The sequence below is a fragment of the Petaurus breviceps genome, unplaced genomic scaffold, assembly GCF_028583685.1.
Source record: "Petaurus breviceps papuanus isolate PSGF00001 unplaced genomic scaffold, PetGlider_PUasm1.0 89893, whole genome shotgun sequence".
Classification (NCBI taxonomy): Eukaryota; Metazoa; Chordata; class Mammalia; order Diprotodontia; family Petauridae; genus Petaurus; species Petaurus breviceps.
Window position 1 is genome coordinate 532,533 of NW_027187139.1, and position 24,958 is coordinate 557,490.

The 24,958-nt window shown below is 38.2% G+C and overlaps 1 long non-coding RNA gene across 1 annotated transcript in view; it reads right to left on the reverse strand.

Moving 5' to 3' along the window:
* LOC138176539 (uncharacterized) overlaps positions 1 to 23,254 on the reverse strand; it is a 100,340-nt gene extending 77,086 nt beyond the window's left edge. The window contains exon 1 of the long non-coding RNA XR_011172328.1: positions 22,753 to 23,254. This is a non-coding gene — a long non-coding RNA (uncharacterized lncRNA). The remainder of the gene's footprint in view (positions 1 to 22,752) is intronic.
* Between the last annotated feature and the right edge of the window lie 1,704 nt (positions 23,255 to 24,958).

Genomic DNA, 24,958 nt, shown 5'->3' on the forward strand with positions numbered 1-24,958 from the left:
TCTCTCTCTCTCTCTCTCTCTCTCTCTCTCTCTCTCTCTCTCTATCTATCTCTCTGTCTCTCTCTCTCTCTGTCTCTCTCTCTCTTTCCATGATTCTCCAGAAGTGTCCAGAGAGCATGCCTAGCAATCCATGGAAAGTACCCCGAGTAGAAAACATGTGATTAGAAGTGGAAAGAGCACAAACTCATGCTTGGGTTTGCTCCCTGGGCACGAGATGGCTATTTTAAACCTTCCCCCCACCCTCCCACATAAACACAGTTACATAATTGGTGTCCTCATTTAATCAACTGAGGTACATTTATCACATTTGTATAAATCTCCAAATGTATAAAAAACTTTGGAAACCTATGGAGGGTCAAACATAATCCCTTTCAGTTCTTCCCCCACTTTCTTGTACTAAAAAATCTCTACAAACTCTATGTAACATAGTTGTTCATGTCTTGAGGAGTCATTAACTTCTACTCTAACAATTCTGATTTTAAGGGGTTATTTTCTTCAGCACTTTTTTTGTACCTCTTTTACCATGCTATTAATTCTCTTTTAATAATATTATTTAATAATATTACTACACTACACTCATTTCTTTCCCCAGTTTTTCGTTTATCATGCTTATTTGATTTTTAATATTTTTTTGTTCTTTAACCAAATATTTTTCTTTAGCCCTTCTAGTAATTCTTGTTGGCCTCATGTACAAGCCGCATTTTTCTTTGAGGTTCTGCTTCTAGATGTTTTCAAGTCATCATCTACCTCTGAGTTTGTGTCTTGAGTTTCCCTACCACCACAGAAAAATTTATTGTCAAGTTCTTATTTTTTCTCTTCATTCCAACCTATTTTTTCCTTTGAACTTCATTGACTTCTTGATTTTTTCTTTTTGAAGGGGGGAAAGCAGGGCAATTGGGTTAAGTGACTTGCCCAAGGTCACATGGCTGGTAAGTATTAAGTGTCAAGGCCGGATTTTAATTCAGGTCCTCCTAACTCCAGGGTTGGTGCTCTGTTTACTGCACCACCTAGCCGCCCCAAACTTTGACTTCTTTATGTTAGAGTTGGGCTCTGTTCACTTCTGTGGAAATGTACAGTAATGGATTAGTGGCCAGGCTGCCTAGTTATGAGGGACTGACCCAAATGACCAAATAGCAAGAATAGAATTGTTAGGGACTGTAGCTCCTCTTTGGGTTTCAGGCAGCCTCTCTGAATTCAGGTCTGACATAACAAGATACAGAATAGACAGCGATACGTGCTGATCTTATCTGTAGTCAGGGCACCCTACTATTGTGTCAGGGCACCCTAACCTAGGAAGTGCCGAGGCGCCCAGACTGTGTGCTGTCATGCAATTTACCCTGTTACCTTGAGACTAATCTCTGGGACTAAGGGTAAGTGCGCAGGAGGATGCAAGGTGTTCATGCAAGGTATTCTGGACACAGCCTCCTTGTTCTCTGATTGGTTCCCCCTACCTTCCCTCATGAGCTGTCCATGAGCTCTGCAAGTTCACTTTTGGGATTTAAGGGCTAAAGCATGATGGGGCTGAGAGAGGGAGAGATATAACAACATGCCTGTCCTGCCAATAAAGCTGTACCTCTTTCGATTTCCACTGACTCTACTTCTCTTTTATGAGACCACACAGGACGTGGCTGGGTGTGCACCAAGGGCTGGAAAATGGAGGTGAGAATCAGCTAGAAACCTTGGGGTCACAACATAGAATAATAGTAGAATTCTATATAGTAGGTTAGGTATGGGGGATGGAGAAAAGGGGAATCATGAGAAAGTAAGAGCATTAAAAATCTATGATGATACTGGCTAACTGCTTGTCTAGTGGGGAGTCACAGGAGTTCCGGTCCTTCTGGTTGCTCTGCAAGAGAAATTAAACTTGTGAACTTGTAGAAGTATGCCTCTGGTAACATTTCAAGAACTGTTCCCAGATGGGAGTGGGCTAGGGATGGGGGTGGTGGTGGAGGGGAGTTTACCTTAGGAGACTGATTTCCTATTCTATACTGTCTTGCATTTAACCTTAAGGAGGTCATATTAACTCTCTGACTCAGTATCCTTTTCCACAAAATGTAAATAATAATACATGCCCCCTATACTAGATGATTTGTAAAATCTCTTCCAGTTGTAACAAAGGTTAAAAACTTCATAAATAAGGGCAGTTAGGTGGCACAGTGAATAGAGCACTGGCCCTGGAGTCAGGAGGACCTGGGTTTGGATCCAACCTCAGACACTTAACACAAAAAATAGCCACGTGACCTTGAGCAAGTCACTTAACCCCAACTGCCCTCCAAAAAAAAGCTTCATAAATATAGGAACTATCTCTTATATTATTATTATCATTTTTTAAAGCAATTGGGGTTAAGTAACTTGCTCAAAGTTACACGGCCAGTTATTTCTGGGTGTGGTGTTAAGTATCTGAGCCTGGATTCTATCCCAGGTCATCCTGACTCTGGGGCTGGTGCTCTTACTCACTGTGCTACCTGGCCGCCCCTATCTCTTATATTATTAATGTTTCCCCCTCAGTGACTAGCACAATGTTTTGTACACAAGAAGGACCTGTTTGTTGAACTGAATGGAAAGACTCTGAAACTTTCCATCTACCACAATCTCTCCCTTCTCTGGTATTTTGAGATTGTTTTTGTAATCTGTCTAATGTACTATACTGATCACATTTTTCTACTCAAAAGTCTTCAATAGTTCTTAAGAAAATACAAATTCCTTATCCTGACATTGAAAGTCCTATACAATCTGGCATTGCCTTCCATTTCCAGACTTATCTAAAATTATTCTTATGTTCTATCTTCAACCAAATGTAGTCTACTCATTATCTTCCATTTTCCTCCTTCCCTCTTTCATCTTCTTACCTTCAATAATACCACTCACCATGCCTGATGCAGTCACTCTCAGTTGTGACCATTAAAAAATTCAAGGCCTAGCTTTTGTTACTCTTCCTCCAGGAAAACGTCCTGTTTATCCCTCCAGGGTCAGTGTCTCTTACTCCTGGAGTTTCTTATAACACTTTATCTAAACCTCTTTTTTTAATTCAGAGGATCACAGATCTTCAGAACCATAAGAAGTCTTCATAGTCATCTAGTTCAACCCTTACAGTTGAGACAATTCACCTGACAAATGACTTTTTGGATTCTGCCTAAAACCTCCAAAGAGGAAAAAACCACTTCTTTTCACGGTAGAACACAACACATACAGATAGCTCTTCTTGTTAGAAAGTTTTGTTGTGCATTAATTTTTTTCCTGAAACCAAGTCTAAATTTCTCTCTTTATCTTTGTCTTTTGTCTTCTAGAGCCAACAGAACAAAGTGACAACAACATGTATACAGAAAAGTCAATATAAGGTAGGTTAAAAGTATAGTAGATTCACAGTCATTTCACCAGAGTGGGCACAGTGCCACTTCAACTGAATCTTGATGAAAACCTGGGATTCTTTGAGGTGAATGTGGGGAGGGAATGCATTCTGTTCCTGAAGGACAGCTGGCAGATAGGCATACATAAGTGACATGAAATCAAAGGTCAAGTACATGGAATAGCACATAGGCCAGTTTGGCTGCACAATAATTCAAAGAGGAAAATAATATGGAATAAATCTAGAAAGGTAGACTGGAGTAAGATTGTGATGAACATTAAAAGCCAAACAATGATGGTTGTATTTTCTCACAGGGGCAAAAGGAAGCCACTGGAACTTCTTGAGCAAGCAATTATGAATGTCAGCCCTATGTATTAGCAGTATTAATTTGGCTACTATGTGAAGGATAGATTGGATAGGGGAAAGACTGAAATCAGGGAAACTAATTAGGAGGCTATTGTAAGAATCCAAGGGACAAGAGCCTGACCCATGATGGTGTCACTGTGGGTAAAGACAATGATGTGGAAGGGAGAGATACTATTGCAGCAGAATCAACTGAATGGTTAAAAAAGAGGAAAAGATGTAAGATGAGAAAGTAATATAAATTTTCTAGGGATCACAATCCCAATGAGCCTTTCTGGAGAATTTGGAGCAATAATGTCAAAGATGACTCAGAAAGCATGCCAACCTTTCATTATCTAACAGGTACATCACATTCCACTGCCATGACTTTCTCTCTCCCTCCAGTCATAGATACAGTGACTTTCAGAGACAGGTAAGTCATCCTTCTATTTGCTGAACACTTGTAAGGCAAATTGCAGAAATGGAGTAAAGAAGGTCTCTTATCTGGGGAAGGTTGAGTCCTTGGATAAATAAAGGGAGTGAGTTGATTCCAAAAGCAAACCTAAATTCTAACCCAGAGGCTCTTTTGTAAACATTGAAACCCATAGAAGGAAGGGTTGCACAGGTTTGTGCATCTGACAACCATGCATTGTCTCTCTCCCAGACCAAATCCCAAGAGAAAGGGAACCCAAAACACATGAGGCCTTTGCTCTGGGTTTCCTGAGGCATCTCCATGCCCATGTATGTGCCTGCAAGCATTGGTTAATTTGCTCCTGATTTTCATGTCTCAGGTGACTCTTCTATCACAGCTGGTTAGTGTGAAGTAATGTGGCCAGAGGTGGGGACTCAAAGAAAGCTGATAAAATTGGATCCAATAGCTGAAACTCTGAGGTCTGAAAGGGGGCGTCCTTTACCTATTTGCCTATTTCATGGACTGCTTTCAAGTGAAAACAAAGATAAGCAGCTGGGAAGCAGGATAGGTCACTGGACAGCTGTTGGCAAACAGAGGAAATGAGGGCATATAAAACTAAGGAACTGGATAACATCAAAGAGAAACTAACATATAATGTGCAGTCAACCAGCTGTCCTCATATGTCCTGTGCAGGCCATCGTCTATAAATTTGACACCCCACATAAAGTTCTTAATAAGCATCAGCTTGTGGGGATCCTGAAGCTCTCAAACTAACAATCATGAGAATCTTTTGCTTTCTCTTTTCTTTTCTCTTCCTGTTTTTCCAGGTCCAGGCTTCTCCAGGGAGAAAGAATGAGGCTACACAGGAAGATGTAGCTGAAATTCTAGGGCAGGTAGAGAAGACAAACCTTGAGGATGGTGAAGGTAGGATTATCTTATCATCATTAGATTTATTATTAGCTATAATAATAATACTAACAATAACAAATTAAGCAGTGTCTCTAGCTAATGACATCTTTCTCCAATTATACCAAAATATTACATATGTATATATACATACATATGTGCATATATGTACATATCTATGAATAGATATGCACATATAGAAAGGAATATGTATGTATGTATTGTGTATACATACATATATACATATAGAGGAAAGAGAGAGTTTAAATTTGAAAATTTTTTGGTAAAACTCTCAATATATACCAAAGAAAGATAGAGACTAAAAGCTTCAAACTTGAATCCAGAGATCAAATAGAAGCAATGGACAAAAGCAATATTTATAAATAGCATGATCTCTTCTCCTCCAGAGAAAACACATAAAAACTAATGTTATCAAGGAGAAATCTACAGCTGTGTATGTGAAGAAACTTAGAGATTTCCTGAAATCAAAGCCTAATGGGAAGCAATTAGGACTGATGCAGTGCCAGTCTGGACATAAACTTATGGAATTGTGAAATGGACCATAACACATTTGAAAAATATCCTAACAAAAACCGACTCATTATTATTGAAGCACAACATCAATCACCCCAAATAAGACACTATCAAAAAAGAAAGGAGAGGAATAGATTTAGAGCTCATAGGGAATTTAAGAGAACATTGAATTCAATTTTCTCGTTTTATATATAAGGAAACTAAGGCTGAGAGAGGGTAAATAATTTTTCCAGGGTCATAAGTAAGTATCAGAGGCAGAATATGAATTCAGATATTCCTGACTTCAGGATCAGCATTCTATCTACCACACAAGAAGTGTCAAACATGGGCCCAAGGCCATATACAGATCACAGCAATGTGGAGTATGGCACAAACTAGATTAATATAAAATTGTGAAATATTTAACAAAGTAAATAAAAATATAATAGATACTTTTGTTATCTTTGAACTTGGGGCTCAGGAAGTTTCTTTGGATAATAGAATCAGAGACTTAGAACTGGAAGAAAACTGAAATATCATGTATTCTAATTCCCTCATTTTACAGATAAGGAAGCTGAGGCCCAAAGAAGTTAAGAGACTTGCCTATGATCACACAAAATGTGTATTTGAACCCAGGTCCCTACTGGGCTTTCATAGGATTTAAAGCAGGAACAAATCTAAGAAATCCTTTAGTCCAATCCCCTCATTTTAAATATAACTAAGGCCCAGGGAGGGGAAGGAATTTGTCCAAAGTCACACAAACTGTAACTCTTTTGAGACTGTAAAGTTAGATGAAAGCCAGGGTTCTCTCTGACTTCACGTTTCCCAGTGCCATTAAGATCAACAGGGATATTAAATGTTGATAATATTAAGTTTATCTTTTTGTCGTTGTTGTTATTGTTTCTCTTTTAGTATCTTTCTGAGAAGCCTTTAAGAAATATGCACCTTTCTTCTGTTGTACCATTTTTATTTTTCGTTTCTGTTATATCTTTATGTTCTCAAGAAATGCAAATAAATCAATTATAAAATCAAATAAAGCCCTAGCATTCAAAATATTTGTTACTATTCATATTATTAACGATAATTATTGGAGGTAGAATTTTAAGGTTTGCAAAATTCTGTAATACATTATTCATGTCACCTTCACAACACTCCCTTGACAGACAGAAGTGTTACAGATATTGTTATCTTGCTGCAACATTTTGTTGTTGTTATTCAGTTGTGTCCAATTTTTTGTGCCTCCATTTGGTCTTTTCTTGAAAAAGATACTAGAGTAGTTTGTTATTTCCTTCTCCAGCTCATTTTACAGATGAGGAAACTGAGGCAAATAGTGTTAAGTGACTTGGCCAGTGTCACACCACTAGGAAGTGTCTGAGGTCATATTTGAACTCGGGTAGATGAATTTTCCTGATCCCAAGATCAGTGCCATATCCTCTAGTTGTTCCCCTACTGCTGCATAAAGATGAGAAAACTAAGTTGAAACACAGTTATCTTACCCACAGTCACAAAGATAGTTAAGTATAATCTGTAGAATTACATTGTGCTTAATTTATTTAAACCTTTTTAATAAAGCCTTATTAAAACATTACTCCCTTCTGTGATTTCTATAGTCCTGTCATACTGAACTCCTTGCTGTTCTTACACATGACATTCCATCTTCCATCTTCCTGACTTAGCATAGGCTGTTCCTCTTTCCTAGAACATATTCTCTGTCCTCCTTTACCCCCTTAAAATTTCTTACTTCCTTTTAATCTCAACCCAAGCCTTGCTTTTCTATGTGAAGCCTTTACTGATATCTCTTGGAACAACTCTATACTTCTTCACATCATCTTACGTTTACTTTGCATATAGTTTGTATATAGTTATATGTATGTGTAGTGCATCTATTGTACCCTACCTCCCACTACAGTCTGATAATGTAAGCTCAGGGTATGTTTTATTTCTGCCTTTATCTCCCCAGAGCCATATACAAGATGTAGTATTTAGTGGACAACAAATGGTTGTTGATTGATAAAGGAAAAAATGCATAGATAGACTTGACATCTCCCCATTTCCTAACATGTGATTCAGTTAATGTGGCGGTTAGTTAAGAGTTTGAATATCAGAGACAGGAATTTGGGGTTCAAAGAGTTTCCCTTTCAGTATTAGCCAGGGTGATGTTTTCAGTATAGGTGTGTTAGGTTGAGACCAAGTCTTCATTTAAAGGTTCTTTTCTTCATGCAGGAAATATTCCTTTGCAAAGAAGCCCAATAAGTAATGCCCAAAGATGCAAGGAGAATTCTGGTCTTTGTCGCAATGGGATGTGTCCCTGGAATGAGAACAAAGTGGGAACTTGTGCTTTTGCTAAACCTTGCTGTAAAAGGATGCATTCTTAATCCTAAGTCTAAGAAATCACAAGAGAAGAACTCTGAGACAATCACCACCTCCTACCTTTCCTCAAGCAATAATGGTTTCTAACAGCCTCAATCACATCCCATCTTCCTTCTTCTTCCGTGGGACAACTGGATGCTTCTTCTTGAGTGACACAGAGAGCACACTCTCTCCTCTTTGAAGCTCTTGTTCACACATCCCTTCTCCTGCACAGAATTCTAGGTACCAACCTTGCGATGAATTCTGTTTCAAATATGTGACAGATAATCATGCTGGCTTCACAGATGGTAGACTTCACAATTGATTGGTTTTTTGGCAACTGAGGCCTTTCTTTGGATGTTTCAGGCTTGGAAATAAACTTGATTATCTTTGAGCCACTAAGCTGGTGAATTTTTCATTTCTTTTCTCCATGGTGGAATAAAAATTGCCAAGTAGATAGAGAGGAAATGCAGGTCAGTGGGAAGAGCCCATGACTCATAATGAAGAACTAACTAATATCTTCTGCCCATCGCTTATTAGCCAGGTGACTTTGGTAACTTCTTCAGCTTCTGAATTTTAATTTCTCATGATAGAGCATGGGGATTGGAATACTTACACCACCTACCTAACAGAGTCAGTGGCAAAAAGTACTTTGCAAACCCTTAAAGAAGTATAGAACTCTGCTATTATGGCTGTGAACTTAGAATAACTTTCTCCCCTCCTTCAAAAACTCCTAAGAAACCCCATTTCCTTCCTCATGACTTCCTTAACTAAATAAAATTCTCAGCTAAGAATATGAAGATTACAGATTTGTGGTACCCCTAAGTTCATCTAGTCAAACAACAACATCATAGTTATGGCATTTGCACGGCCTTGTGTGAAATTGGGGCCAATCACTTCCCCGGGCTAGACTTCAATTTGTAGAAGTGTTATATGAAGGGGATGGACTAGATGATCTCCAAGGTTCAGTCACAATCTCTCAATCCCATGAAACCCTAATGAGCTCGAGAGGGAAGGATTTTCCCAGTCGTCCTTTAGAAGGACTACCACCGAGACTGGGAGATAGCAGCTAGGTGGTACAGTGGATAGAGTGCCCACACTGCAGTCAGGAAGATTCATCTTCCTGAATTCAAATCCGGTCTCAAAAACTTACTAGCTTTGTGACCCTGAGCAAGTCACTTAACCCTGTTTGCCTCAGTTTCCTTATCTGTAATGTGAACTGGAGAAGGAAATGGCAAACCACTTCAGTATCTTGACAAAAACCCCCAAATGGGGTCACAACAACAAGATTAGAAACCAGGTCTCTTGACTCCTAGACCAATTCTATAATTACAGAACCTCAGCCCTGGGAGAGTCTTCAGAGGCCAATTAGGGTGACCAATTCCTGAAGAAGAATCAGCTCTACAACAGAGGATCTAGACTTGGAATTTAATGCAATAAAGTCTCATTTTGTAGATGAGGAAAACAAGTCCTAGGAAATATAAGTGAGTTGCCAAAGGCTACATATGTCATAAGTCATCCAGGTTTTACTAGAAGACTTTTATCCAGGAGGAGTGCATATCCTCCCAAGTCAACCCGTTCTACTTTTTCATATAGGAGTTTGGGAATGAATAGTTGTCTGTAGAGAGGAGAGTTCCACTGTTGCTATGCTAAAAGGGTGCAGATAACACCCCAGAAAATTTATCATTCATCCCTGTAGAACATGAAATGGAAGGCTGACTTTGAGAGAGATATCACTGTAAAAGAACCATTTTGGTAACGTGACTAGGAGTCACTTGGGTAGGAGCCAGTGCAGATGCACCATGTATAGTGAGAGGACTAAGATGTAAGGGGAAGGATGCAGTAACCATGAGGAGGAAGTGTGTGATCCTTCCCCAATGGGAGCACCTTCCTCAAAAAAGGCTCATTCAACCCCAACTAGTTTCTACTTTGATTGATGCGGTAAGAAAACCATGCCAAAGAAGGATCAGTTAGGAACTGTGTTTGTTTAGAGTAGAGAAGACCTTTGGAGGAAGGGAAGATAATAATGATCACGACATATTTGAAGGGCTATCATATGGACTAGAGATTAGATATGTTCTGCTTGGCACCAGGGAATAAACTTACAAATAATTTAGAGTAAAATATAGAGCAATAAAATTTATAGATTCATCTCCTAACTGTTCTCTAGAAAGATGGATTTTAGATTTATTTCTCCAGCATTAGTCCCTATCCTGAGATCTGGTCAGGAATCACTAACTTGCTATTGTATATGTCAAATTTCATGTTCCACAGACATCTCAATCTCAATATTTCTATATTAGTCTGGGCCTCTCTCCGGCCAGTCCAGTGACTCATACACAGAGTTAGAATGCAATGGGAAACTCATGGACCATAAAATATAATGGGAATACTTTTATTAATAACAAAAGATAAAAAAAGAAACACTGCTTAAGGTTAGGAGTTCCCCTTCCCCTCTGTGGAAGTCCAAAGAAAAGATGGAACTGTCTTTAATGGCATACTCAAAAGAAGAAGAGAATGAGAAATGGTGATTCTCTTTTTGAAGTCTAATGAGTGGGAAGCAGTTCTTGGCTCATTGGCCTATGCTCTACAACCAATAACAGATGACTCTGCAAAGACAATTCACATTCACTCTCTACCCCCAACACACAGAGACCATTAAATAACTATGGGTTCTTTGACAAAGTACCAGAGCATAAGTGGCCCACCGAAAGGGCCAAAACATATAGGCCCATCTCCATACCTGCTCCATGGGATGGATCTTGCTAGAATAATATGATAAGTCCAAAGGAGTGTATTAGAAGGATGTCACTGAAAAGGAAGATTAGACTTGTTCTGTTTGACCTCAGAGGGTAGAACAAGGAATAATCAATTGGTATAAGCAGTGGAGAAATAAGTTTATACTTGATATAAGGAGAAGCTTCCTAAAAATTAGAACTATTAAAAAGTGGAATAATGAACTTGTCCTCTGAAAACATTTAAGTAAAGAATGAACATGTTGTTGAGAGAATACATTTTCAAGTATGTTTGGACAAGTTGGCTATTGAAGTCTCTTTCAACCCTAAAATTAATTGTGAGAGACTTGAACAGAGTGGTAGGAGAAATTTGTATAGGAGAGATCATTTCAATTTTCCTGAAGGGAGTTGAATCTAGGCTGGACCTTGAAGACTCCAGGGGTCCTATATCTAATCATTTAAATAAAACCACATGATCAGAGAATTAGAGAAAAGGAAATGTTTCCACAATGCATAAGGCAGAGGTCTTAATATGATAAAACAGCCCTTGAAGTCAGGATCTCTAGAGAAAAAAGTAGCACAACTGTTCCAGGCCCTTACTTTCCTAAGTTTGTCCTTCTATTGATGATTGGACAGATAGAGCTCCCCAGCTGTTACCGAAAATGACTTTGAGCCCTACAGACCAAACAGTGTTCTAGGATGGCTCCTCCCCACCTTAATTATGTTCACACCCCCTTTCTCACCTTCAGCTGCGCTTTAGTGACTTCTGTGATCCTATTGTAATATCTATTCTGTAGGAGGAAGAATGGTTTAGTCTAGACCCTCATGACTTCTGAGATTTGGAATTTACACACACACGTATTCACACACATAGATAGATAGATATAAATGTCTACATAGCTATATCAATATCATGTGACCTGGATGAGACAAAAATAAAAGCCTGCAAAAGAGAAGAGAAAAAACCACACCCAGTGGAGTACTTTACTCTATGAACTTTTCACCCAGCTACAGAAAGGGGTTTTGACAAGGCAGGGGAGAAGGGATTTAGCTCAGGTCACTGTTTTCCTACACCTTTCAGCATTGATAAGGTTTTCTTCATTCAGTTTCTCAGACTAGGGAAATATTTATTTCTTAATATTTCTAAAACAGACAGCTTGAAAAAGGCAGAGCTTGTGTGAGATTTAATACCATACCCAGAGAAAACTGGGTAGCAAAAAAAGAAACAACTTTCTTTTAGGCAAATGAGATGGTAACTGATATTAGAGAGAAAGAAGACATGTTTGATTTCAATTCCATTTTTTTTCTTCCAAAGAATGCATTCTCTGCATTAGAACTAAAAGAAAAAAATGACTAGTGGGTACTTGATACCAAAATAATTAAGGAGATAGTAAGAGAACACTTGAAAAATTTATGTCACCTAGTCCATTTAACCTATAACCTTAGGGATTGAGAGAATTGGCAACTGTGATAGCTGAAATAATATCAATGATATTGAAAGAGGGTGAAAAGTGGGAGAGGTACCACAGGACTGATGACAAATACATATTGTCTAGATTTTTTTTTAAAAGAGAGGGACAGAGAACTATTTGAAAATGATAGACTAGAGAGTTTAACTTTGATAACTGGGAAAATTATAAGATTTTTAAGGAAATAATTAATTAGCATCTAAAAATTGAAGCAGTGATTACATGGAGTTAGCATGACTTCATCAACAACAGATCATACTGTACTAATCTCCTTTGCTTTTTTTGATAGAGTTATTAAACCAGTAGATGACAGAAATAATCTGAAAGAGTTTGCCTAGATTTTAGTGAAGCTTTTGATAAAATATTTCATACCATTCTTGTGGGGAAAATGGAGAGATATAGATTTCACATAGCAATATTTTGGTAAATGCTTAACAACTGACTGTCCTGAAAAACAAAACAAAACAAAATATACAGGCACTGGGGCATAGAGATCCACTGTGCCCTACTGGAAAGTTGGAGGGGGTATGGGAGAAGATATGGGAGAGAGCAGATTGGAGGAAGGGATATCCAGTGGGATCGCTATTTTGGGTGGTGGGTAGGGGGAAAACGGGAAGAAAATTTGTAACCCTAAATCTTGCAGAAATGAGTGATGTAAACTAGAATTTAATAAAGCATTTAAAAAAAATAAAATTAAAAGCCTGTTAATTTCCAGATTCTTTCCTTTCTTCCCTACTCAGTCACCCAACTTGGAAGATAAGCAATTCAATATAGGTTGTACATATGTAGTTATGCAAACATTTCCATAGTAGTCACATTGTGAAAGACTAACTATATTTCTCTCCATCCTATCCCGCCTCCCACTTATTCTATTTTCTACTTTGACCTTGTCCCTTTTCCAGAGTGTGTGCTTCTAACTACCTTCTTCCCCAATCTGCCCTCACTTCTATCATCCCCCCACTTATCCCCTTCCCCACTACTTTCCTGTAAGGTAAAGTACCCAAATAAGTGTGTATGTTATTCCCTCCTTAAGCCAAATTCAATGAGAGTAAGATTGACCCATTCCCTTTTACCTTCTTGCTCTTTCCCTCCATTATAACATTTTTCTCTTGAGTCTTTTATATGAGATAATTTACCCTATTCTATCTCTCCCTTTCTTCTTCTCTCATTCTATTCCTCTCTGACCTCTCAATTTTGTTTTTTAGATATCATCCTTTCCTATTCAACTCATCCTGTGCCCTCTGTCTATATACACAGGTACCCACATATACACACACTCACATATGTATTTATAAAGACATACACCTTCCTATACATACATATACATACATACATGCATATAAATTCCCTGCAACTATCCTTATACTAAAAAAAAGTCTTATGAGTTACAATTATCATTTTTCCATGTAGGAATGTAAACAGTTCAACTTTAACACGTTCTGTATGATTTCTTTTTCCTGTTTACCTTCTCATGCTTCTCTTGTTTCTTGTACTTTAAAATCAAATTTTCTGTTCGGCTCTGGTTTTTTCATCAAGAATACTTGAAAGTCCTCTATTTTATTGAATAATCATATTTTCCCCTGAAGCATTATACTCAGTTTTGATGGTAGGTGATTCTTGCTTTCAATCCTAGCTCCTTTGACTTCCAGAATATATTCCAAGCCCTTCAATCCCTTAGTGTAGAAGCTGCTTCATATTGTGTTATACTGATTGTGTTTCCACAATACTCAAATTGTTTCTTCCTGAAAGATTGTAATATTTTCTCCTTGACCTGGGAACTCTGGAATTTGGCTGTGATATTACTAGGAGTTTTCTTTTGGGGAACTTTTTCAAGAGGTGATCAGTGAGTTCTTTCCATTTCTATTTTGCCCTCTGGTTCTAGAATATCAGGGCAATTTTCCTTGAGAATTTCTTGAAGGATGATTTCTATGTTCTTTTTTTGATGATGGTTTTCAGGTAGTCCAATAATTTTTTAATTCTCTCTCCTGAATCTATTTTCCATGTCAGTGGTTTTTCCAATGAATATTTCACATTGCCTTCTCTATCTTAATTTCTCGTAAAGTTGTTAGCTTCCATTTGCTCCAATCTAATTTTGAAGGAATTATTCTCTTCAGTGAGTTTTTGAAATTTCTTTTCCATCTGGGCAAATTAGGCTTTTTAAGGCATTCTTCTCCTCAATGAGTTTTTGTGCCTCTTTTGCCATTTGAGTTAGTCTATTTTTAAGATGTTATTTTTTTTTCAGCATTTTTGGGTCTCCCTTAGCAGGCTGTTGATTCTCTTTTCATGATTTTCTTGCATCATTCTCATTTCCCTTCCCAAGTTTTCCTCCATTTCTCTTACTTGATTTTCAAAATCCTTCTTGAGCTCATTCATGTCCTGTAACCAGTTGATATTTTTCTTGGAAGTTTTTGATGCGAGAGTTTTGACTTTGTTGACTTCTTCTGGTTTCATGTTTTGATCCTTTTTGACCCCCAAAAGGATTCTATGTTCTATCATGCTTCCTCTGCTTGCACTGTACAGTGGCAAGGGGCTAAAAAGTCAAGCAATTAGCTGGCAAGACATGAATGCTGAAACTGGTTCCAGAGTGGAGTGAGCTGTGTCCCAAATTACTGGGGTTTTCAAAAATGTTGTTAGAGCTATTAGAAGAGTGCCCTCTCTACAGACACCTCAAGCTCTTGTACACTGGCCACACACCCTAGGACTACTACCAAAGACCACAATCCAGATCCAAGCAGGTCAAAGGAAGAGCAATTACCCTCTGAATGGCTGCTTGGTCCCTCTACAATCTGCAGGCCAGGAGCTCTGGAGGCAACCATGAGGCAGCAGTTGTAGTCCCTGAGCCTCCTCTATCTCTTGCCCCAGGGGAACATGCCAGACCATGCTCTTCTGTCACCCAGTTCCAAGACAGTTCCCCACTGACCTTTTACTTTTTCTTTGATGTTTATGGGTTGAGAATTCTGGAAAACACCAGTGTTCATGGTGATTCACTCTCCTGAAGTTTGCTCTGTCTGGTCTGTGGCTGGGGCTGCCCCGGGTCTGGGCCTGCATGACTCATGAAGGACTGTGCCCAGCTCCCAGCTCAGTGCTTCCAGAATCAAATATAAAACATGTTTAACTTACAAATTCCTCCATAACCTAGCCTCTTCCTACTTTTCTAGTGTTGGTGTACCTTAAACCCTACTATGTATGCTTTGGTTGAGTGACATTAGCTTCTTTGTATATATCACTCCATTTCCCAACTGCAGGAAGTTTCAATGACTGTCTTTCATGCCTAAATCTCTCTATCTCCTTGTCTTTATATTCTAGTTTCCTTGACTTCTTTGTCAAGTTTTAATTAAAATGTCACCTTCTACAAGAAGCCTTTCTTAAAACCCTTAAAGCTAGTGCCTTCTCTCTGATGATTATCCTTAATTCTTGCTTGTGAATAGTTGTTTGTTTGTTGTCTTCCCCATTTGACTATAACCTTCTCGAGAGCAGTGACTAACTTTTACCTTTTCTGTATCCCCAGCCCTTCCAGCAGTGCCTAGAACATAGTAGGTGTTTAATACTAGTTACCTCACTGACTTTGCTAATGACACCAAGCTGGAGGGAGATATAACACAATGAATAATCTAAAAGCATCTAAAGAAGATCTTGAAAAGCTAGAGAACATTAAGTTGAATCTAATCAGATGAAATCTAACAGGGATAAATGTGAAGATTTATGGCCAGGTATACAAAATCAACCTTACAAATAGAAGATGGTGGGAGTATGAGAAGATAGCAGTTGTTCTGAAATATAGTTTGGAATTTTAATTGACTACAAATCTATTATGAATTACTATTGTGAACTGGCAGCCACAAAAGTTAACTCAATCTTAGATTGATTTAAGAAAAGAGAAGTTTCCAGGAATAGGGAAGTGATAGTCCCATTGTAGTCTGCCTTCATTCATCCCCACCTGAAGTGTTAAGTTCTGGGTATCACAGTTTAAGGAGAACATTGATAAACAAGAATGTCCACAGGAAGATAACAAGGACAGCAAGAGATCTTGAGTTCAAATGATGAAGATGAGTTGAACAAACTGGGAATATTGAGTTTAGAGAAGACTGGGAAGGAATATGAGAGCTGTGTTCAAGTATTTGAAAGACTTCCATGTAGAAGAGGGATTAAACTTGCTCTGTTTGGTCTCAGAGGACATAATTAGCAACAATAGGCAGAAGTTGTAAAGAGGCAAATTTAGGATTTGGAAAAATGCTTAATTAAGCTGTCTAATAAGGGAATGGCTTCACTCAAGAGGTGGTAGATTACCTCTCTCTATAAACTGTTGAGTAAAAACAAAGACCCATTGTGATATTACAGTGGGCATGCCTTTCAGGTATGTGTTGGACTAGGTGGCAATTAGGGTCCCTTCTGATCCTCAAGTTCTATCATATGATTCAATCTGGCTATTTATGCCTATTTTAATCAGATTTAATTCACATCAAGATTTCAGTATGAGAGGGGGTCTTTTCTTTCTGAATATAACAGCAATGCAAATATCCATGAAGATTAAGCCAAAATACTAATGGAAAAGAAAGGGAGAACCAGTATTTATTTTAGGCCCATGAACCTGATTTCATCTAGGTTCTGGTCACATTGAATATGTCACTTATCTGCTCAAGAATCTTCAGTGAATTCCAGTTGTGTATTTGGTAAAATAGAAACTCATTGGCTTAAAAAGACCTCAACATTTTGTCTCCAGGCTATCTTTCCTAATTTATTTTACATTATTCCCTTTTATATTCTCTCAGTCTTCCCATACTGGTCTTCTTGCTATTGCCCTGAATTCAAAATTTCATCTTTCTTTTCTCTTACTTTGTAATGATTGCCCCTTATGTCTCAACTGTATTCCCTCCTCACTTTTAGTTTTTACCTCTTAAGTCTCCTTTGTGACTAAATTCAGGTTCCACATGCTATAAAAATCTTTCCTGGTCACCCTAATCATTAGTGTGTTCCCCTCCTTAAATTGTATTGCATTTATTTATTTATCTTTTTACTTTCATTCCCCTCCCTTCTTGAATATAAATTTCTGTGAGGACAGAGATTGGAATTCATTTTTATGTATATTTTCAATCTATCACACTGTGTTGTACCTAGTAAGCCATTAATAAATAAGAATGAATTAGGGTAAATGGTTAATCTCCTTGGGCATAGGGGTTCAGTCTAATTTAACTTTGTCCTTCATCCTATGCTTTGTATGTAGTAGAGACACAATGAATATTGTTTGGAATGAAGATTCCTAAATCAGATAAAGGCATCTTTTTATATCTTCAATTTAATTATCTCTCTCCCCTGTTTCTCCTCCATGACTTGGAGTTCTTATAAGAGATCCTTATGATGGCTAACATGGAGTTGTTCATTTTCTTCTCAGATAATGGAAAGGAGATAGCTAGAATAGTAGAATAGGTGTCATATTGCTTCCAGACCTATATGATGCAAGGAAAGGAGCACTGAACTTAAGAACCAAGCAACCTGAATTTGAGTCCAACTTCTGTAGCAAAGGAGAGGCAGATCTATAAGTAATTCTGTAAATAGATCTATAAGTATACCACTTCTGCTTTCCAGACTTTAATATCATCCTCTATAACATGAGGGATCATAGATGTCTACATTTAGACTTCAATATGAATTGAATTTCAGTAAGGCAGAGTTGGACAAAGTTGTCAACCTCACTCTATCTTCCAGGGTCGTCAAAATACAGTGGCATTACCAAAGTCAGGATGATTGGTGATTTCCCAGTAAGATAGAAAATGGTGACAGAAAATACTCAGCATATTGAGGGAAAGAATTATCTACTTTGAATGCAGATTGAAGCATACTATTTTCACTATTTCTTGTTTTTGTTTTTTCTTTCTTATGCTTTTTCTCTTTTGTACTTATTTGTCTTTCACAACATGACTATTGTAGAAATATTTTTAACATGATTGTACATGGTAACCAATATCAGATTGCTTTCTGTCTTAGGAAGAGAGAGAGGAAGGGAGAAAAATTTGGAACTCAGAATTGTACAAAAATGAATGGTGAACACTATATTTACATATAATTGGAAAAAATAAATACTTTAAAGGAGGAAAAAAGACCTGCAGTCTTTTAGTGAAACTGATGCTTGGTCTTATGTGATTCTAATTGTGGCTCCACTGTATTCAACATTTTTTTCTTGTTGCTAATAATCTTTGCACCCTGAGCAAAGGCTTTCAGAATCTAGCTATGATATTCCTCTAGATTTTCCTCATAGGGTCTCTTTTAGGTGGTGATCAGTGGATTTTTTCTATTTCTACTTTCTTGTTTTCACACTTCAGGACAATTTTCTTTTATTATTTCTTGCATTATTATATCAACATTCTTTTTTCAATTATAGTTTTCAAGTAGTCCAACTACTCTTACATTTTCTCTTTTGATCTGTTCTCCACATCAGTTGTCTTTCTTATTAGATGTGTCACATTCTCTGCTATTTTTAAAATCTTTTCTTTGATTATTTCTTGGTCTGTGATAATTTTGCTGAATTCCCCTTGCCCAATTCTAATTTTCAAGAGTTTTTTTCTTCCTTAAGATTCTGTTTCTTTTTTACAGTTGGCTAGATTTTCCAATTTTTTTGGGGGGGGTTATTTAAAAAAAAATTCCCGCAATCTCTCTCATTTGATTTTTAAAGGCTTTTTAAAAAGTTCTTCTATGATTTCTTTTTCAATTCTTTATGAATTATTTGGGCAGATGACATTTCAATTTGACATTATTCAATGCGGTAGGAGAGCCTTTTTTTTTTTTTTGCTTCAATAACTACCTCTGAAAATGAACCCTGGTCTTCTCTATTTCCACAGCAACTTTCTATGATTGGTTTCTTTCTCTTTTGTTGGCTCATTTTTTAAAAAATAGGAGCTTGGCTTTGTAATCATCTCTAGTCCTAGGGCATGAGGGATGGTATCTGTGGCCTCCAATCCTCCTTCAATTCTCCCCCCTGGCCTGGAAACAAACTAAGAACTACTGCCTTCTTGTAAATGCCCACATCCAGCAATGTTCTCACTCCACTTCTTCTGCAGTCAGCAGGCATATGCTGGTTGCGTCTCACTTAGAGCTATGTCTTGGCAGCACATGAGGATCTGGCATCGCTTAGCAGCAGGGGTTCCCTCATTCTTCCCCAGCTCAGATGCTCAATTCCCCTCACTGTCTGGGGAGGTAAAAATTCCTGTGGCTGGAGCCAAGACTGCCTCCCAGCCCAGATAGCCCCTGGGCTTTCCACTTGCTGTTTCATTTGGGATCAGACCTCAGTCCTGGTATTTTCCTTCAGATATTCTCCAATTGTTGTAATTTTTACTGCTCTTCATTTGTTCCAAGGCACTATTTTATCTTGTTTGTGGGGGAAATCTGAAGAGCTTAGAATTTTATGACCTAGTCTGCCATCTTCCAAGAATCCTTTCCTCAGCATTTAAATTCTTGAAGAAAAAGCTAAATGAGGTATAGGAGGAAATAGACAGTAAAACTATACTCATGGGGAACCTCAATTTATCCCTTTCAGTCTTAGATAAATCTATCCATAAAATAAATAAGACAGAATAAGGAAATGAATGTAATTTTAGAAAGTTAAATATGAATGACCTTGGAGGAGTCTTGAATGGGAATAGAAAGAATAGTAAGTGGTAAGCAAGTAAGAAATGGCACAGTCAAGATTTAAACTGACGTTCTCTGATTCTAAAACCAGTACTTTTTTCTGCTACCAGGTATTGGACTAGATCATCTGTAAAGTCCTTCCAGCTCTCATAATCTATAAACTTGTGAGAAGGCTTATAATGACTACCTCCTTACAGCTGCAGCCTCAGAACAACAATGACTTTCCTCTCTTAATGTGCTACAGTCGTGATCCCAGAAAACTCCTTATAATGAGTCCCTGTGACTAAAGGGCAGGGCCATGGGCTCTATAGACTCTATTTAAGGAGGGGGGTCAGCTTCACTACTTTTGAACTTAAGCTCCTGAGGGCAGGGACTATCTTTTTAAAAAAAATTCATTTGCATTTGTATTGCTAGCACATTGCATAATTCCTGGCAAATAGTAAGCACTAAATAAATGTTTATTAACTGACTGACTTCTTTCTGAAAACTGGAAACCAGAAGAAACCAGGATGCCTCTTCCTTCTAGCTCTCAACAACTATGGTTCTTATATAGGTATAAAGTGCCAAGCAGACAATTTCAACTAATGACAAGAGACTCCCATACCAATGGGCTTTTTGAGGTTCTGGTTACAAAAAGAAACTAGAGATGTTTAGACTGGAGAAGAAAAGAGATAATGCTCCATAGTTATGTCCTTTCCCTTCCCTCCTTATTGCCCCCACAAATATACTTCCATCTGTTAAAGTTCCTTTTTTTCCCCTCAAGATAGTCATCTTTAATTATGTGAAAAGCTATCACATGGAAGATCCCATATCATAAGGATTATATTCAACCCCAAAGGATAGAATTACAAGGAATGCATGGAAGTTACAAAGACAATTTCTCACCTGATATCGGGGGTAAAAATCATACAACTTCCTCAAAATTAGAACTGTTCAAAAGTGAAAGAACTGCCTTGGGAAGCAGTAGATTCACTCCATTCAAGGATCTCAAGGAGGGGCTAGATGAACACTTATTGCAAACATTATGACTGAGATTGTTGTTCATATATGCAATAGGACTATTAATGACCAAGGCTCCTTTTTGTTCTAAAATTCTGTGATGCTGTGAAATTGATTACTTAATTTTTTGTGTGTGCATTATGCATTTTTTCCTAAGCATAACCCCACCTTAGATAACCTATGGAGCCATTGGCATGGAGACTTAAGAGGCTCAGGCATGTATTTTGATATAAGTACCCTGTCCCCTACTGTTTAAAGACTCAATAGAGAAGCACAAACTAGAAACTGATCACATTTCTTTCTTCTCATCTGTCTCTACCAAGTAGCTTCTGGACAGAAAATTTCCTTCAAGTTCCAAAGAATTCTGGATAATTCTGAATATATTATTCATGCCCACACCCCATCCATTCCCTTAACCCACTAAGTCTCCATGTCAATACTTCTGTGGGAAGGATAACTTAAGCTGAGATTGCATTTGAATTTCAAATATTTTATAAGATTACATTTATCTTCTCAAGATTTCTGTGAGGTCCAGGATAATGATCCTTCCATTTTATCCCACAGTGATCTTCCTCAAGAAGAAAACTACCATTACCACTGACCACTAAAACCATTAACCATAATCAAAATATCTTACCAAAGATCCTAGCTGCTTATCAGTAAAGATACATTATCTAGCTCTTCTCTCCATTTTTACTACTGTCAAAAACTATTCTAGATTATATTTCAGGGGTCTCCACACTCTCTGTAGTAGGGAAAATATAAGATAAATTACCTTGATAAGATGCTACAGGTTCTGATCTGGGGAAAAAAAAACCAAAAGAATAGAAACCCAGAATAGAAGGCTCAGCCTTGATAGTGTATCCTCTGTATGCCCACCCCAGCTGAAAACCTTTTCTCTCTTCAAATATTTCTAAACTGTGCTATGGCCTCCAATGCTCCCCTTATTCCCACTTTGAATTATGTCCAATATAATGCCCTCCTGTCCACAACACAGCAGTAGAAAAATAAGCATTTTGAGGACAGGAGCCAAGGCATTTTAATCTTCAGTACTGAACACAGAGCCTTGCATATAACATGGTGCTTAAGGTACTTATTGAATTCATTAGACATTGATGGCACCAAGATTAGAACTCAGACCACCTCTTTCCCAGGCCTTTCTAAGCTCTCTGTCCTTTTTTAAGCTAGAGGAACTGTAAAAGTTGCTATTGGATGAAATTACCATAGGGTAATTAATGCCAGAGGCCTGAATGATTCCTTTCTTTGATCCTTGATTTCCATATTTTTCCAATGAAAGACACCTGGGTCCCAACTTCATTTTTTTCCACTAAATTCCTAGTCCACATTGCCTTCTTAGAGATGCATGGTGGCACTCCAGATAAATGTCTAAAGCTTGTGAGAAGGATGGCAGTGGGATGTGTGTAATGCAGAGGTCAGCAGGGAAATTAACTCATACTCCAATGGAAACCAGGAACACCCTAAAGTAGTGTAATCTTACTGCCTGTAAAGCCAAGAAAGAGCAGGTTTCCAGAAGAATGCTACTGTGAACAGCTTTTCAAGATTCTGATTACATAGTATAGTGAACACTCTATTCAATAACAAATCAGAGCAAAATATTCACAGAAAATCAAGGTACAGCGTTCACAATGTTACAACTTATCAAAGAAAATCAAAATACAGCATTCACAGCAGCTTACCACTAAAATGGCCACATAGTTTTCACACAGTGGTAACAAAGTTTTGAAGAAAGAACAATCATTTAGTAACTCAATCATTCAATCATCTCAGTCAATCATCCTTAAGGTTTGCCTCCTTAAGGGTCACAAAATACAAAAGTCAAAGTTCACCACTCATGCAGCACACTAAGTTACAAATCAGTCACTTATTCAGTCACCATTCACTATTCAATCATCAGAAAATGGACAAGCCCTCCAACCCTAGGTCAGTAATAAATTACAATTTCTCAGCCAGTACACAGTATCCAAGTCAAGTCTTCTTTCAGGTTGACTCAGGGTGGTCTCTCAGTTTCCCTGGATTCCCTTCCATGGTCCCAGGTCCTACCTGGATTCACCAAACTATCACCTTGGTTCAAAGGCAGACAGTTCCCAGGTCCTTGTCCAGCTCTCCTCGCCCTCGCACTTCCTATTCCATGCTGAAGCTCACAGCAACCAGTCCACCTTAAATCCTTCACAGTCTCTATTCCTGGGAAGTTAAGGTTTAACAAAACCACAACTTCACAGAAAGTACCAGCATCACAGTCATGCTTTCTCAGTCTGTGGCAGCTCCAGCTGGCCCTTGGGAATCTTTGGCAGCTCCCAGCAGCTCTGGCTGGCCCCTGGACTCAGCAGCTCCTCAGCAGAAGTTTCAGCTGGTTTCCAGAATGAAAATCACTTCAGCCAGCTTCCCAAAATCGAAATAATTCTCTCCAGCCTGAGGGGCCTTTCCTCTTAAAGCCTTCCCAGAGGCAGCAGCATCTGCCTCCATGAAGCTTGCTCCAAGAAAATTTGTCTAATCCAGCAGGGACTTCTCCTTATATACACACAGCATAAGCTCCTTCCTGTTTCAGCCAACCTCTGCCTTTTACATCAGCAACAGGGATTCATACCTTCTGTTTCTTTAACAGAGGCTTGATTAATTACTAAGTGCTAAGCACCTCTCAGCTTAGTAATACAAAAGGAACTTCAAATTTCATTACAATTACACTGCCACACCCTCACACTTTATACAACTTATGGGGGACCTTTATATAACTACAGGGGCCACAAAACATAAATTTCTATTTTCTGGGAAAAGTTCCCTAGATTTTATTTTACTCTCTATAGGGAAGGGGCAGAAATGGTTTGGTGGAAGTAAGAACTGAGGTCATACCTAACAAATTTCCTTGTCCTTTCCTTCCCTTCTCTAGGTGATAAAGGTGCTTGCCAAGAGTCAAAGCATCAGAGGATCACAGAAATAGAGGGTTGGAAGGGAACTCTGCAGCCCTATGGTTCAATCCACATATGAAGAGAATATCATAGATATCATACAGGACAAATGACTTGCAGTCTCTTCTTGCAGAGCTCCTGTGAGGGTAAACCCATCTCCTTGAGAATGTAACAACATCTTGAGGCAATCTATTCCATGTTTGGTAAGCTCTAAGTGTTAGGCAATTGTTTGTTCTGGGCAAAATTTGACTCTCCAAATCTCCTACATTGCTCCTTATTCTGCTGACTATGGCCAAAGAAGAGTGGATGGACAGTAGTCCAGTTAGCAAAGAAATAAAAGAAATGAAAAGGAATGGTTTAAGGTAAGCATGGAAAGAAAAGTTGCATCCCAATAGTGCAATGTCTTGAATATCAAGACCTTGAATTTGTATTTTATTTTATAGGCAATGGAGACTCACTTAAAAGTGCCCATTATTCTATGATTACCCATGGGCATGACTTTGGTCCTCTTATATCTATATATTACCATTCAAAGAGTTATATAGCATTGTATAGAGCCTTTCTGTACATTGATAGAATGGTCTTTAGAAAATAGACTTATTCTTTTGCTAGAACCATACCAAAAGCCTTTCCATTCATTATAGGATAACCTATAAGAGCTTATACTTTGTTGGCATAGTCTTTGAGTACCCAAGGTAATCTCCATGTAGGAGTTTGCTGGAACCAGCTTCTAGATCTCTTGAGAAGAGACTATTAAAATCTCAATATGAGTATTTACAGTTCAGAAATAAGCAAATACTATAAATTACTGCTTGATTTATTATTTTGCCAATTGTCTGTACAAAGAAAAGTGATAGAGAAAATGTTCAGAACAGAGATTAAACTTAAAAGCATTTCATGCGTATATTGTTTTTCTTGGAGTGCTGGTGATTAAACATATAACAACACACACCCTGGATATAAAGCAAATCTCAGCACCATACTTACATTTTTATAGCAGAAGAAAAAGGCAAGAGAGCTGCTGTGCCAGATGCCACAGACATGATCTGAGGCAGAGATCAGAAATCAGAAAACAGAGCTCCCAACAGTGCTCTTTCTAAGCTACTCTTAAGTGAACACTCCTGTACTTTGGAAATAGTATGGTGTACAAGAGGAAACAGAGAAAGACTGCCAGGGAGAACAAGCAAAAACAAAGTGATTCGGGGGTGACTAGGTGGTGCAGTGAATAAAGCGCCACCCCAGAGTCAGGAGGACCCCAGTTCGGTTCTGGCCTCAGACACTTAACACCTGCACATGCACACACACACACACACACACACACACACACACACACACACACACAC